We start from the raw sequence: 16,389 nt of genomic DNA on the forward strand, positions 1-16,389 counted from the left end.
CTGTTCAAAATGCTGCTGCACGCTTCATATTCCACCAGAGTTGTTATACCTACATTACGCCTCTCCTCAGGGCATTTCACTGGCTCCCAGTCCATCTCTGCATACGATTCAAACTCCTCTTACAGACGTTCACTCTGCAGCTCCTCAGTATCTCTCCTCTCTTGTTACTCCCTATACTCCCTTCTGGGAACTCCGCTCATCAGACAAGTCCCTCCTCTCTATACCCTTCTCCTCTACCACCAAATCCCATCTCCATCCCTTCTACCTTGCTATGCCGCAAGCTTGGAACAACCTGCCTGGCTTGCTACATTGGGCTCCATCTCTGGCAGTATTCAAAGCCAGTCTAAAAGACCACTTATTTGAAGCTGTGTTTAAACACTGACCCAACCAACATATCTGTATGTCATTCCTTTAATAGTCTCCTACCACCTTTTAGCCCCTTCTGTGTGTCTGTTACAATTAGATTGTAAGCTCTTCTAAGCAGGGACCATCTCTTGCATGTACAATGTACAGCACTGCATACGCCTGGTAGTGCTATAGAAATAATAAATTGTTGTTGTTCCTGGCCAACATCAACCAGAAAACTGAAATTGCTTCAACTACTCATCCCATCTCCCAAAGGAATGAAATAAAAAGCACATTTTCGACTTGCTTTTCACTTATCTTGGCATCAAGACTTGGAACAACCTCCTGACTGATGTTAGGATGGAAACATTCTACAAAAGATTCTGAAAAAATTTAAAACTCTCTTCTTTGAGAGCATATACATTATAGATAACTAACTCAATATACCTAGTATCATTAAATCCCATACTTAAGTGTTAAAGCAGTACAATCATGGAACCTCAATTCCTCCCTTCCCCATTACTCCATTTATAACTTGGTTCTTTTTGAATTGCTATAATATAATGTAGCTTATACATTCTATAATTCCTTATATTGTAAATCATCTTAAATTTAGGCATAGTGAGACTCAGAAATACTGGATTAGATTAAATTAGATATACTTGAAAAAGAAATCAGAAAAAGACATAAAAATACAGGGAAACCCCTTAATACAGGAAATAAATATCATTCATTAGTCTACATTATTGCTGGTGTCAAGTAGAAAATATACATATAGAAAAAGTAGGAAAAAAAACCCTAACTACAAAGCAGATGAATCATATACAGTGACAGCCAGATTAGGTGCTACCCAAAGGGACCTACCATCATAGTCAGACCTCAAGGTGGTAGACTTAGGAGTAATGTTAGGAATTTCTTTTTCACAGAAAGGGTGATGGATGCCTGGAATGGGATGAACACAGAGGATCTCTAACTAGAATATGAATGGGCAAATTTTCACAGTCTGAATCCCGCAAAGGAGCCTGCGCATTGTCAGGTCCTCGCCAAGATCCATATGATAAGGATCCGCTCCCCCACCCTCCCAGCTGCAATGCAGGATCACCTGCTATAGAGGACCCAGATTGGGAGAGTAAAGGCATATGTACTGAATCTTCCTCATAAAACCAAAAAAACTCTGTGGAGTGACGATGTTCCTAAATGGACTTTATTTGAAAGTGTCAAAGTTCCAAAGGTACACTGAAATCATCCACATAAAATAATTTCATCCACGTAAAAATAAATCATCCACATAAAAGTCTTAAAGGACCTAGTCCGCTAGGGATACAGGACCCAACACGGTCTGCGTTTCGACAAAGAGTCTTCTTCAGGGGTCCCTGGGGGTCCTATAAAGGTGAGTACGTGGGAAACAATTGTGTGGTGAGCCGGAAGTGAGACACTGCTTGCATTTGCAATAGAAAGGGCTATTTTGTGGATATTTTGGGGTCAATTCCTTTAGTTTTTTGCCTGAATCTTCCTCATCCCGAGTCCTCATCAGACTGGACCCCCATGGTTTTGTTGGGGTAGATGTATACTCTTAGGGGGAGAGACTCCCGGCACCAGCATCAACGTGACTCCCGAGGGTTGCTGTTAATCAAATATGCTTCATATATCATATCAATGAATGCCCTTTCTGGGTTTTTGCAGCAGGTGTGTAGCTACACTTTGCCAGGGATGCACTATTGCTTTTTCCTTGCATTTTGAACTGGAACTCAAATCATCTGGGAACCAACACTCCCAGGGGAACTAGAGGGGGCTACGCCAGCTCCTGCCCCCCCACCCCCATGTGCCAAGCAGCATGTGGAACATGAATCGCCTGGAAGAACTGGATGCAGGCTGGAATTAGAACATTAGATGATGCTACATCCAATGAAAATCTGCTGGAATTTTCCCGACTGCAGCAATTATTTGGTATTTTAAAATCTCAACAATATAGATGGTTGCAGTTGAAGCAGGCCATTCGGAGTGGGTTCCCTGAATGGAAAACTTTTAAAACCTATTATAGCTTGCAGATCCTTTGCTTTCAGACAGATTTAATAGGACATCAGGCTGATCAGTGGTATAAATTAATTTCAGAATTCTTGAATAAAAAACCTAAAAATAGTCTCAGAGATATTTGGAGCTTTGAGATTAAACAGTATATTTCTGTATCTCGTTGGCCATGAATTTGGTCTTGGAGATTAAAGTGTACAGCGTCAGCATCTATGAGGCAAACATGGTTATTTTTATTACATAGGATTTTTTGGACTCCAGTTTGTTTGCACAAATTAGATAGTTTCAAATCTAATAGATGCTGGCATTGTAATACTGACAAAGGGACCTTAGATCATCTGTTGTTTTTTTGTCTGCTTATTTTACAATTTTGGAAGTCTATCTGGGGACAAATAAATGTTATATTAAAATCTGATATTTTATTAACATATGAAGCCGTTATATGTGGTACTATGTTATTTGTTAAACCTCCATTAAATAAATATGAAAGCTGTCTCTTTTTGATTTTTACTGGAACAGCTATTCAAATGATAACAAAAAATTGGAAAAATTAAATTATACGTTTTGGTGGACAAGTGTATGTAATACGTATAAATTTGAAAGAATGCATGCTGAATGCTTAGAACATAGTGTTTTTTTAAAAATAAAGTATGGGGTCCATTGGCTTTATTTGTTGATTCTCAGTAAGAAATTTTCTCATTTTGTGATTTTTTCAGTACACATCCGGGAGGGTGGGAGCGTGGGAAATATTTATATAATATACTTGCATATCAAAAATTATTTTATTGAATAAGGATATTTAACTTTTATTATTATTTCATACACATGAATTGATGTAGTTTTCTAATAATTGTTTATATTACATGTATTACACTATTCTAATTTATATAATAATAAGTTACTGAATATTATTATTATTTGATAAGTAGGGTGGGTGGGTAAAACAATATTTTTTATAATTTCTTGTATGAATTGGTGTATTTTTAAAAAATAGGTTTGTATCCATAGGACTAACGAGTGGCTTCGCGAATGGTGTTTAGAGATGAACTTTGGATTCCTAGACCACGGAGAGGCGCTACAAGGACTACAGGGACCTGACGGACTTCACCTAACAAAGAGAGGCAAGAAAATTTTTGGACATCGACTAGCACGCCTACTTCGGAAGGCTTTAAACTAGGTAAGTTGGGGGAGGGTTCATACATACATACCAGAGCTGCAAGGATCCACCCTAGGGAAGCAAGTAAAACCCACACTTCTGAGCCTAAGGTAAGTACCCATAGCATACACAAAAAAACAAGAGACACACTAATGGGGATAGGCATCTCATCACAAATTTGGAGAGCAATGTATGTTAATGCACACAGCTTAGGCAACAAAATCCTGGAACTAGAAACAGTACAGCAAGGTAGAAGGAGAGGGGTACAGATAAGAGAAATTTTATCTGATGAGCAGAGTGCCCATGGGGGGGGAGGGGGGATACAGAGGAGCTGTGGAGTGAATACACTTGTAGGTCATTAAGAGGAGTTTGAACTGTATGCAGAAATGGAAGCAGTCTAGGCAAGACGTAAAAAGAGTATGGATGAGGGTCTTAGCAGTGTGCTCAGAAAGGAAGGGTCTAGGTGCTTCTTCTTCGCTTTCTTCTCTTTCTCCATCCAACCCCCACTCTCGTGCCTCCCTCCCTTCAACCCCCTCCCCACAACCCCTGTCCCCTCCCATCTAGCACCAACCACCCCACTCCACCCTCCCCTCCCCAGCATCCCCTCCAGTGTCCCTCCAGCCCCTTTCTCCCTCCCCCTGCCTCTTCAACCCCCTCTCTCCCTCTTCCCCTGTTTCCCCAGCCTCCCCCTCCAAACTGTCTCTCCAGCACCCTTGCTGCCTCTCCAGTCTCCTCCCCCTCTCCTGCCCTCCCACAACCCCCCTTCAGCATCTAACCCCCAGCCACTGTAACCCACTTCTCGAGCACCCAGCAGCACCAAAGAGATGAGCCCATCGTTGCTGGTCTGCCCCAGATATCTCCTTTTTTACCTTGCTTCAAAAACATGTCCCAAACTTTCAGGGAACTGATAGCTAAGCTTTGCTCCAGGCCCTTTTGCAAAATTTCCAGAATCTCTGGAACTTGTGCTCTGCATCCCAGTTCTCAAATACTCGCCAGACTTGGACATAGGCCAGGCAAGTAGACTGACTGTGGCTCTACGCATGAAAGAGACAACTGCAGCCAAATAACACTTGTTTCTCAACTACTGCCTCTCAAGGGCCATGCCATAAGGCAAAAGGGATTGGGGTTCTTCATGACCACCAGACCTTGTCTCAGAATCAAGCTCTACACTCCCAGCTGTAGTAGCTGCTGAAGGGTAATGTCTATCACCTGCCTTTTGAAGAAAGTACTAGAAGGGTGACACTGTAAAGGTTCAGCAAACTCCAGGACACAGCTCTGGTGCACCACCTCTAGCAGTCATTAGTGAGAGGAACTCATGATGGAACAGTGAGAACCTGCCTAACCAGCATCACCAAGAAGACTCACTAGGAGGCTGTTTTGTTTGGTAGTATCTGAATCTCCCCAAGAATTCTTGTGTCTGACCAGAGAAAGCTAAACGTTAATTGACCTTTTTGGCAAAGATTAACCACATGGATATTGGATCAGGTATTAAATGGCAAAGAGCTCGTGACCTTTTAAGAGATAAGAATACATTTTAGCAAGAAATATCTCAAAAAAAGGATACGATTTCAAAGGCTTGGGCACCTTTTATGTGGTTAAAAATAGAGTTAACCCACTTAAGTCAGTCTTATCCGGTTAGATGGATATTTGGCTGGCAAAAAGTATTTGAATACTTACGAAACCTGCATTCTTTTGGCTGCTTAGAAAAGAGGCTTTCTGGGCATGTGATCGTAAGTTATGTGCACACATTGTCGTCTAAAAAATTATCAGCACATTGACACAAATGCTGCTAATATGTATTACTAGTAAGAATACATTTGTACTCTTAGCCATACACTAGACCAGTGATTCCCAACCCTGTCCTGAAGGAACACCAGGCCAATCGGGTTTTCAGGCTAGCCCTAATGAATATGCATGAGAGAGATTTGCATATGATGGAAGTGATAGGCATGCAAATTTGCTTCATGAATATTCATTAGGGCTAGCCTGAAAACCCAATTGGCCTGGTGTTCCTCCAGGACAGGGTTGGGAACCACTGCACTAGACTTTCAAAGGCAATATATGCAAGTACATTATGTATGAGAATCCACGACTTGTGCAGGCTGAAAAGTACACATGTACATTATCAGCTAGGTGCCCTATTGAAATATCTTCCATTAAACACACTGCAGGCAAAATTGGCATCCATTTAATGTAAGATATTGTACAGCTTTTTAAGATTCGAAAAGATGCTGGCATCATCTAAAGTGACATTGAGATTCTATCAGTGCTGCAGAATGCACTTACAGGGGGTTTGTGAGGGACAGAGTGTGGGAAAAAGACTTAGGAGCATGGCATTGCCTTAGAGGCCTATCATAATCTGAGCAATGCGATGAAATTTGTTCTTACCTACTCATTTCCTCGAGTCCTGCTAGACCAGTCCAGACAAGTGGCTTATATTCCCTAAACAGATGATGAATGCAGAGAACACTGAGCTTTCAGTGACATCATGACTAGTAAAAGGAGTGGTGCAGCTTTGGAACTCACCACAATATTATTACTAATGCAGCTTTGAAATAAACTTGTTAACATGTCATTAATTAAAAACTCATGAAAAAGATGGTTTCCCCACAGATGGAATTTGTCTCAAATGTGGTATTCAGAATGCCTCTTATAACTACTGCTTATGGGATTGTCTGCCAATTTGTCAATTCTGGGCTTATTTATGGTCTCAAACTGGGCAAATATTTAGTGCACACTGGATTGTCACGTCTCAGAATTGTAGTTTGGACAACCTGACTGACATTGTGGAAGGCTCAAGTGTCTTGTTTATTCCTTCACTAATCTTTAAGCCCATTACATAACGGGCGCTAGAATAGATGTGTGTGTCTCTTTCTTTCTTTGCTGTCTGTCTCCTTGGCCACTGTATGTCTTTTTTTCTGTGTGTCTCTCTCTCCTTGTCTACTGTCTGTTTTTGGGTTTGTTTTTTTTCTTTCAATCTCTCTCCCTGGCCTCCTATCCTGCTGTGTGTGTCTTTCTCTGCCACCTTTTCTGTCAGTCTGTCAATGTCAAGTCAGTTTGGCCCTCTGTCCTCCTGTATGTGTGTGGAGATGTCAGGGGAGGTCCGGGATATCGGGGGAATATTGGTGATGTTAGGAGGGATGTCAATTATTGTGCCCCTTCTCCCACCTACTTTTTTTTATATTTTTTATTTTTAATCAAGCGGCAAATGGCAACTGGCACAGAATAACTGCTGCTGAGTAAAGTAAACCGCCACTCGCAGCAAATTGAACTTACGCGCTGCACACACCGAACGCTTTACCAACTTCTCTTCTTCTTACAATACAATTTCTCTGCCGGCCATGGAGCTACGGACGCACGGAGCCACCAGGTTTGAAGTGTGCATGTGCGCTAAGGGAATTATTATAGCAGATAAGGTTTCTTTGATAAGAACATAAGAGTTGCCGCTGCTGGGTCAGACCAGTGGTCCATCGTGCCCAGCAGTCCGCTCATGTGGTGGCCCCCAGATCAAAGACCTGTGCCCTAACCAAGACCCGCCCTACCTGCGTTCGTTCTGGTTCAGCAGGAACTTGTCCAACCTTGTCTTGACTCCCTGGAGGGTATTTTCCTCTATAACAGACTCCGGAAGAGCATTCCAGCTCTCTACCACTCTCTGGGTGAAGAAGAACTTCCTTAAGTTTGTACGGAATCTATCCCCTTTTAACTTTAGAGAGTGCCCTGTCTTTATCTACTGAGTCTATTCCCTTCATTATCTTGAATGTTTCGATCATGTCCCCTCTCAGTCTCCTCTTTTCAAGGGAGAAGAGGCCCAGTTTCTCTAATCTCTCACTGTATGGCAACTCCTCCAGTCCCTTAACCATTTTAGTCGCCATTCTCTGGACACTTACGAATAATACCATGTCCTTCTTCATGTACGGCGACCAGTGCTGGACGCAGTATTCCAGGTGAGGGCGTACTATGGCCCGATACAGCAGCAAGATAACCTTTTCCGATCTATTCGTGATTCCTTTCTTAATCATTCCTAGCATTCTCTTTGCCCTTTTTGCCGCCGCTGCACGCGGTGGCCCCCAGGTCAAAGACCTGTGCTCTAACCAAGACCCGCCCCTTAATGCTTACAACAAAACTTTATTATCACCTTAATAACTTTCAAGATGTAAAGACTCACATTGGGGGGGGGGGGTGGAAGAGGTTTGGGATGGTACCAAGATTCTTCAAAGTTTGTCTTTTTATGTACAAGTAGACCTAGTAATGTATATGATTGTGAAATTATGTACCTTGAATTGCTGCCTCAATGGCACTGATGAGACTAGAGCTCTTCCTTCCTAAAGAGCTGAATGACAGGGAAGTACACCTACTCCTCCAACTAGGGAGGCTCTGGGTCCAAAACCATGTCTGATGCAGAGTTTTTCAAGGAAGAAAGATGCATCTGGGCTCTCTAGGACCACTCAGCTCAAATCCACTCTGAGCCACTTCACCTAGCTGGGCACTGCCCAAGTGCCCTTTACCCTCAAGAGGCCCCAAAACCCCAAGAGCAGCATTGTTCTGTTCTAGGGCCTCCTTAACAAGCAGTGCCATACTCTGAATCCAGCCCTGGAGGCAGGGCCCCTAGAGGCTAACCCATCAATCCAATTTGGGTTGAGCAGGAGCAGCCTCATCACAGTACTGCAACACTGAAGAGAGAGATTTGATTTAATGCATTTGATATACCACTTAATGTCATTGTACCAAAGCGGTTTACCATAAACAATTTACACAGAACTCATAATAAAACCAATAAACCTCCCAAAGAGAGAGAAAATGGCTGCAGTTCCCACTAAGCCTATTAGAACCAAAGGTCTCATTGGCTAGTCAGAGACAGGACCAGCCTCCCCCAACACCCCTCTCCCCAGGGCTATTTCTGCTGAAGAAAACAGTCCATTGCAAGCCAGGCAAAGGGAACCAACAGCTGTGCTGAGTTGCTAGCTCCTGCAACCATAATAACTGGCTGCTGCTGAACCCTAGCTCTACTGGCCACATTTAGTGGACCAGGGGCAGGAGCAGGACATTAAGCTTAACCATGGTGCTAGGCCAAGAGACCTGTCAGTAGCATGGCCATAAGTTATTTCTGGGTGGGCCCATGCATTTCCTTTTTGCACTTGCGCCACACCACTTGCATTAAAATGAATACCTTGGCTGGCAGGGATCCTTAAGCCCCACCAGCTGAAGATGTCCTCTGACAAACCTCTTGGGCTGCCTGAACAGCAGGGAAGTTGGCAATATGCTTCCAGTTGCTGAAGCTGGCACTCTTTAATCATGGTGAGTTCATGCACATGAACTCAGTATGCACAGGGATCATGCACAGGGGTTGCTGGCATCAGCAGTTGGAAGCAAGACAACCTTCCCGCTGTTGGAAGCAAGTCAACCTTCCCGCTGGTCCTGAGGGCTCCACAGAGGAGGTCTTTAGTTGGCTGGGCTGCACCAAGTGGGTGCAGTGTTACTGGCTAGGCCCCTGCCTACCCATACCCACCAATGGCTATGCCAGTGTGCACAGGGGAGCTAGATCTAGGATCAGCATCATCCTGAACACCCTTAACATTTGCTTGAGGTTGAGAAATACTGGAAAGTTCCAGCCGAGTACCAGCCTATATCCCAGTGGTACCACACTGGAAGTTTTTTCTCTCTACCTTGTCACAAGCCCGAGTCCAATGCCGGCCTTGAAACATAGAAACATAGAAACATAGAAACATAGAAACATAGAAAGATGACGGCAGAAAAGGGCCATAGCCCATCAAGTCTGCCCACTCTATTGACCCACCCCATTAAGTCTGAATGCTAATGACCTGGTTCCTTAACTCGACCCTCGTAGGGATCCCACGTGGATGTCCCATTTATTCTTAAAGTCGAGCACGCTGGTGGCCTTGATCACCTGCACCGGAAGTCTGTTCCAGTGATCTACCACCCTTTCTGTGAAGAAATACTTCCTGGTGTCGCCACTAAATTTCCCTCCTCTGAGTTTGAGCGGGTGCCCCCTTGTGACCGAGGGTCCTTTGGGAAAGAATATATCGTTTTCCACCTCGACACGACCCGTGACGTACTTAAATGTCTCAATCATGTCACCCCTTTCCCTGCGCTCCTCCAGGGTATAGAGCTGCAGTTTGCCCAGTCTTTCTTCGTATGAGAGACCCTTGAGCCCCAAAACCATCCTAGTGGCCATCCTCTGGACCGACTCAGCTCGAAGCACATCTTTCCGGTAATGTGGCCTCCAGAATTGCACACAGTATTCCAGATGGGGTCTCACCATGGTTCTATAGAGTGGCATTATGACTTCAGGTTTACGGCTGACGAAGCTTCTATTGATACATCCCATCATTTGCCTTGCCTTTGATGAGGCCTTCTCTACTTGTTTGGCAGCCTTCATGTCTGCACTGATGATTACCCCCAAGTCCCGTTCCTCTGAGGTCCTAGCTAGCGTTTCTCCATTCAAGGAGTATGTTCTGCATGGATTTCCTCTGCCGAGATGCATGACCTTACATTTTTTAGCGTTGAAGCCTAGCTGCCATGTCGAGGACCAGTTTTCTAACGTGATCAGATCTTGTGTCATACTATCCTGTAGGTTGCTTTCACTTACTATGTTACACAGTTTGGCATCATCGGCGAACAGTGCTACTTTACCCTGAAGCCCCCGGGTCAAGTCCCCTATGAATATGTTGAAAAGGGATGGTCCCAGGACTGAGCCCTGCGGCACTCCACTAGTCACCTCCGATGTCTCAGAGAGGGTGCCGTTGACCACCACCCTCTGAAGTCTTCCACTCAGCCAATCATTGACCCATGCAGTTAGTTTCTCACCCAAACCCATTGATTTCATCTTGTTTAGTAGTCTACGGTGTGGGACACTGTCGAAAGCTTTACTGAAATCCAAGTACACTATGTCCAGAGACTCTCCCAAGTCTAGCTTTCCTGTCACCCAATCGAAGAAGCTTATAAGATTGGATTGGCATGACCTGCCTCTGGTGAATCCATGTTGACAGGGATCCCTTAGATTCCCTTCATCCATTATCGTGTCTAATTTACCTTTAAGTAGAGTTTCCATGAGTTTGCACACTATTGATGTGAGACTCACCGGTCTGTAATTCGCAGCCTCTGCTCTGCAACCCTTTTTGTGCAGAGGAACGACGTTAGCTGTTTTCCAGTCCAGGGGGACTCTCCCCGTACTTAGGGAGAGATTGAAGAGCATGGCTAACGGTTCCGCCAGAACATCGCACAGCTCTCTGAGCACTCTTGGGTGTAAATTGTCCGGTCCCATGGCTTTGTTCACCTTGAGTCTTGAAAGTTCTCTGTAAACATCAGCTGGTGTGAACTCAAAATTCAGAAATGGGTCTTCCTTGCTTTCCTTTGCTTCCAGCCGTGGCCCGTGCCCTGGCGCCTCGCAGGTAAAGACTGAACAGAAGTAATCGTTCAGTAGTTTGGCTTTTTCAGAATCTGTTTCCACATAATTCCCGTCTGGCGTTCTAAGGCGTACTATCCCGTCTGCATTCTTTTTCCTGTCGCTAATGTACCTGAAGAAGGATTTGTCCCCTTTTTTAATGTTCTTCGCTAGAGTTTCTTCCATTCGAAGTTTGGCCTCCCTGACTGCTGTTTTGACCGCTGCAGACTTTGTCCTGTATTCAATGTTTGCTTCTTTTTCCCCCGTGCGTTTGTACAAGAGAAACGCTCTTTTCTTATCCTTGACGAGGTACGAGACCTCATCAGTGAACCATTGGGGTTTCTTTTTTCTTTGTTGTTTAGTTACTGATTTTATGTAGCGGATAGTTGCCTCATGAAGGGTCGATTTCAAGGTTGACCACATAACCTCTACATTCTCCGTTACTTCTTGAACCTGAAGCGTCTGATGGACGAAGTCTCCCATGCGTGTGAAGTCAGTGCCCCGGAAATTGAGTACCCTTGTTTTTGTTTGTGATCTAGGGAAGCCTTTCCTAAGGTTGAACCATACCATGTTATGGTCACTGGTGGCTAGCGGTTCTCCCACCGAGATCTCTGAGACGCTTTCCCCGTTCGTAAGTACCAGGTCCAGGATGGCCTGGGACCTAGTGGGCTCTAATACCAATTGTTTGAGTCGTACTCCCTTCATGGACTTTAATATCCTCCTGCTATCATAAGTAGTCGCTGAGAGTGTGTTCCAATCTACATCAGGCATGTTAAAGTCTCCCAACAGAACAACGTCTCCCCGTAAGGTGATATTCTCAATGTCTTCAATTAATTCAATGTCCTTGTGCTCAGATTGTCTTGGAGGTCTGTACACGACACCCAGATACAGGCATTTTTCTCCGCCTCTGGCCAGGTTTACCCAGATGGATTCCCCAGTATACTTGATATCTGTGATTCTGGTTGTCTTGATGTTTTCTTTGATATAAAGTGCTACCCCTCCTCCTAACTTACCCTCTCTGTCTTGGCGAAGCAGGTTGTATCCTGGTATAGTTATATCCCACCCATGAGAGTCTGTGAACCATGTTTCTGAAATTGCTACTACGTCTAGGTCTGCGTTAACTATTTCTGTTTCCAGTTCTAGAAATTTATTCCCTAGGCTGTGTGCGTTAACATACATAGCTCTCCACTCTTTTTGTTTACTAAGCTCATGCAGAGAATCACCCATTTGAGTTAAAGTGTCTCCTAGCAATTCTTTTGCAGTAAGGGTACTTACCTTAGACTTAGAAGCGGAGTTTTGGTTCACCACATCAGGATTGTTACTTACTGCTCTGGTGTAAAAGTGGGTACCCACCCCCGACTTACCTAGTTTAAAGCCTTTCGAAGTAGGTGGGCTAGTCGGTGTCCGAAGACGTTCTTACCTCTGTTGGTCAAGTGGAGTCCGTCTGGTCCCTGTAGTCCCTGTAGTGTCTCTCCGTGATTCAGGAATCCGAAGTTCATCTCCCGGCACCATCGTTGTAGCCACTCATTCGTCTTCACGATACGTTCGTCCCTGTCCCTTCCTCTGCCCCTAACAGGAAGAATTGAAGAGAATACTACCTGTGCTCCTGTCTGCTTCAGCCTCTTTCCCAGAGCTCCGAAGTCTCTGGCTATGTCCTCCAGGGTGTTCTTGGCAGTGTCATTCGTTCCGACGTGGATGAGCAGCATGGGGAAGTAGTCCTGGGGCTTGAGAAGTCTACCAAGACAGGTGGTCACATCTCGTATTCTGGCTCCAGGAAGACAGCAGACTTCCCTCGACTGCATATCTGGTCTGCATATTGGTCCCTCGGTGCCCCTCAACATGGAGTCCCCAATGGCTATGACTCTACGCTTCTTTTGGGTGTGTTGATCCATTGTCCCCGGAGAAGGAGCTATGTGTTGATCCTGGTCTTGCTCCACGTCGGTAGTCTCCTCCTGCAAGACCTGGAATCTGTTCTTCAGGTTCAGATGTGGAGTCGATGTGAAGCTGTCCTGGTGAGAGAAAGAGTAAGAAGGTGAAGAGTTTGTAAATTGGGGGCGGGGTCTCCTACATTTACCTGTGGATGAGGTCACCAACTGCCAGGAGTCAGTGTCTCCATCCATCTCCTGAACTCCAACAGTTGGTTTCTGTGGTGACGGCCCTGGCGTCACCATGGGAGATCCGTCACGGGCCCGTTCTGTGATTTGGGACAGTTCCTGCACTATCCCATCGATATAGGCCTCGTCCTCTCTAATGCCTCTTAGACGTTTCACCTCCTCCCTGAGGCTCTTGAGTTCCTGCATGATGTCGTCATCCTGCTGGCTGACCTCCTCTGTCTGTGTGGAGGTCGTAATGTACTGCTGTGGGATGGTCTTGGTCTGCACGGAGACGTCCTTTCCTGGTGCTGTGTTCTCCTCCGTCTGTACGTAGGTTGAGGTTATCTCCCGGATCACCTCAGTGCAGGGGATGCCGACCTTGCTTGTAGGTTTCACACTCCTTGTCCGCCTAGTTCTGCAGCTCCTCGTGCTGCTCCTCTCGTCCTGTCCTCCTAGAGACGTGGTGACGTCATCCGGCCGACCCGCTCTCGCAGATTCAGTGGCAGGCAAGTGATGTGTCTCCTGATTGGCTAGGCACCATAAGCCCAAGCCAATCAGAGTGGAGGCAGGGTGGGCCTTGGTGAAGGAGTCAAGAGACGAGAGGCACGCACCTAGTATATCGCTGGCTGCGGCCGCGGGCCAGGTAGATGGATCCACTTTTGTCCGGGGGGGTGCTCTTTCGGACCTTGCTTCGACTGTACTTCTGCTATTGCTGTCTGTAGAGCTGAAGCAGTCCCAAAGCCAGGCAGGAAGAATCTGCCTTGCTATTGTCCAATGCCTGTAAGGCAGAAAGCTCACAAGCAATGTCACCTCAGAGAAACGGCATGGGCTGAGGAAGGAATTCCCTTCCCCCATCCAAAGCCAAGGGGAAGTGGTTCTTTCCCTCAGCTTAAAGCCAGGCTCATCAGAGAGCAAAGGGAGGAAGGAGGAAGAGCAGAACGAGGCTCGGCAGTAGAGCAGAGGCAGGACGGGGCTGAGCTTGCCTCAGACCCTGCAGAGTAGTTCCTCAGCACTGACTGGGAAATGACTGAGGAACAAGCTGGTAATTTGGCTACAGAATTCCTTCCCCCAGAGCCAATGATGTTGGAGGAAAGTAGGGCTATGCAGGAAAGCTGGCCAGAGGAAATGGAGAGCTGAACACCCTGGGAAAAGGTCTGTGAAAAGGGTTTTCTTTCTGGCTGTATTTCTCTGTTTGCTCTTTGAGCTAATGACTGTGGGAGTTACCAGGGAAATAATCCTGTATTGCAGTTTCACATGCTGGTGTGCTGGAATTTGTAAAGTCTACAGTAATCTCCTCTTCAGGATATTTTCACAGCTGAACCAAGCGCCAGACTGTGCCAGGGAAGAATGATAAAAAACACCCCCTGAAACTAGTCCGGGCTAACCATGTTATCCCTGTTAGGCAAGAACAAGAACAGGAAGCACAGGCTGTGTTTAAACCTAATGCAGAACACAGCCTGATGAAATCTGGTAGGGCCCCTTTAAATCCTCCATTTTGTGGAAAGCTGGCTAAGCAGGGGAGAAGGCAACCACAGCTGAAAGAAGTTCAGCCCTGGAGTAGGTACAGCAGCTTGGCAGCATTTAGAGAGCTGGCTGACCAAGAGGAAAGGAGACAGAGGAGAAGCCCTCATGTGGAAGGAGCCTCCAGGTCCCCCTGAGACAAGGGACATTGAAATGCTGGACACAGAACCAGATGATACAACCCTGATAAATCCTGAAGGTGAAGCTATGGATTGTAGCACTTTACCAGAGGTGGGACTATTTGAAGAAATGGAAATTAATTAAGTTGGAATTGGGTTGTTTTTTTTTTTTTTTTTTTCTAAAGTTTTGTTGAATGTTTCCATTTCTATTGAGCATAAGTATTTTCCTAAAGTCTGCTAATTAATGGAATGTATGCTAGCCCAAGGTGTGCTTGTATGGGAAGTTTTTTTCTTGCTTACCAAGAGGGCTGCTGTGGAAGGAACTGCAGCAAGTTCTTATTCAGAAAGTGTGAATATCCTGGGAGTTTGAGACAGGATTTACACAGCACCATGGTGAATAATTTTCAGGGTTTTTTTTCTTTTCTATTGATAACAAAGAACCCTTTAACAAATCTGCCAATCTTTGTTACTGCATTTAATGAGGCAGCGCAGCGCAGCGCAGTGCAGTGCACCATGCATAGTTGGCCTATTGACCAATAAGACTCTGGTAGAGTCAAGGACCATCAAGAAACTCTGTTACACCTGGGACATTGTTAAAGAACTTTGAGACAGATATCCAGACCAGGCTGGTTTCTATCATATTATGTTGTTCTTCATAATTTTGCCAAAGACCTTTGGAATACATTTTCTTTTGATGCATTTTTTTTGGACTTGCCAGTTGAACAATAAATTTGATTTTTGTTTCATTACTTACCTGTGTGAGGCCATCCTGTTTATACACATAGGATAAGTTTTGCATAACAGGGACTTCCTCCATCTTGGGGAAGCACGCTGGGGAGAATATTGTAAGCGTGGGCCAGTTACTGCGAGCCTTGAGGGCCGGCCACGCTACAACCTCCATCAACTGGTAGGAAAGGAAACTAAACTAAGGAAAATAACACACACTCTCACACTCTCTCACACTCTCACTCTCACACACTCTCACACACTCTCACTCTCACACACTCACACTCTCACACTCTCACACTCTCACACTCTCACACTCTCACACTCTCACACTCTCACACTCTCACACTCTCTCTCTCTCTCACACTCTCACACTCTCTCTCTCTCACACTCTCTCTCTCTCACACTCTCTCTCTCTCACACTCTCACACTCTCTCTCTCTCACACTCTCTCTCTCTCACACTCTCTCTCTCTCACACTCTCTCTCTCACACACTCTCTCTCTCTCACACACTCTCTCTCTCTCAAGGTTTTGAGATTGCTTTTTGCAGGGTTTATTGGTTTATCACTTTCCTGCAGAGCAAGTTCCCATTTACCAGGAAGTGCTGTTATCCATCTCTCCCTTTCATAACTGCCTAAAACCCTTCACCCCTGTCTGAAATAAATGGGGAAAAGTCCATATTTAGGAGCTGCTTTGTTTTCATACCATTTTAACAGAATGGATTGAGTGCAGAGGTAGTGTTAGGAAGAGATAATAGCTTCAATCCTTCATTTGTATTTCATTTCCAGTCTCCCATTTATTTAAAAGATGATCAGGCCAGAGACTGCAGAAAGGCACTAAGTCTGAGTGGTTTTATGCCTGCAAGACACAATTCTCATTTGTCCTGGGTAAGCTTGGTATATTCGCAGTACGCTATCCAATGGCATTTCCATCTGTTTGCGGGCCAAAGAGAACTTATGTGTGTGTATAATTTATCCATTGAGCTAGTATTTGAAAAAA

General features: G+C 45.1%; 1 protein-coding gene and 1 long non-coding RNA gene across 2 annotated transcripts in view; one reads left to right on the top strand and one right to left on the bottom strand.

The window, feature by feature from the left end:
• Positions 1-16,389, bottom strand: part of DNAJC4 (DnaJ heat shock protein family (Hsp40) member C4) — a 338,056-nt gene that overhangs the window by 49,761 nt on the left and 271,906 nt on the right. The window lies entirely within an intron of this gene.
• Positions 14,498-16,389, top strand: part of LOC117365096 — a 30,293-nt gene continuing 28,401 nt past the window's right edge. The window contains exon 1 of the long non-coding RNA XR_004540351.1: positions 14,498-14,776. This is a non-coding gene — a long non-coding RNA (uncharacterized LOC117365096). The remainder of the gene's footprint in view (positions 14,777-16,389) is intronic.

The sequence above is a fragment of the Geotrypetes seraphini genome, chromosome 8, assembly GCF_902459505.1.
Source record: "Geotrypetes seraphini chromosome 8, aGeoSer1.1, whole genome shotgun sequence".
Classification (NCBI taxonomy): domain Eukaryota; kingdom Metazoa; phylum Chordata; class Amphibia; order Gymnophiona; family Dermophiidae; genus Geotrypetes; species Geotrypetes seraphini.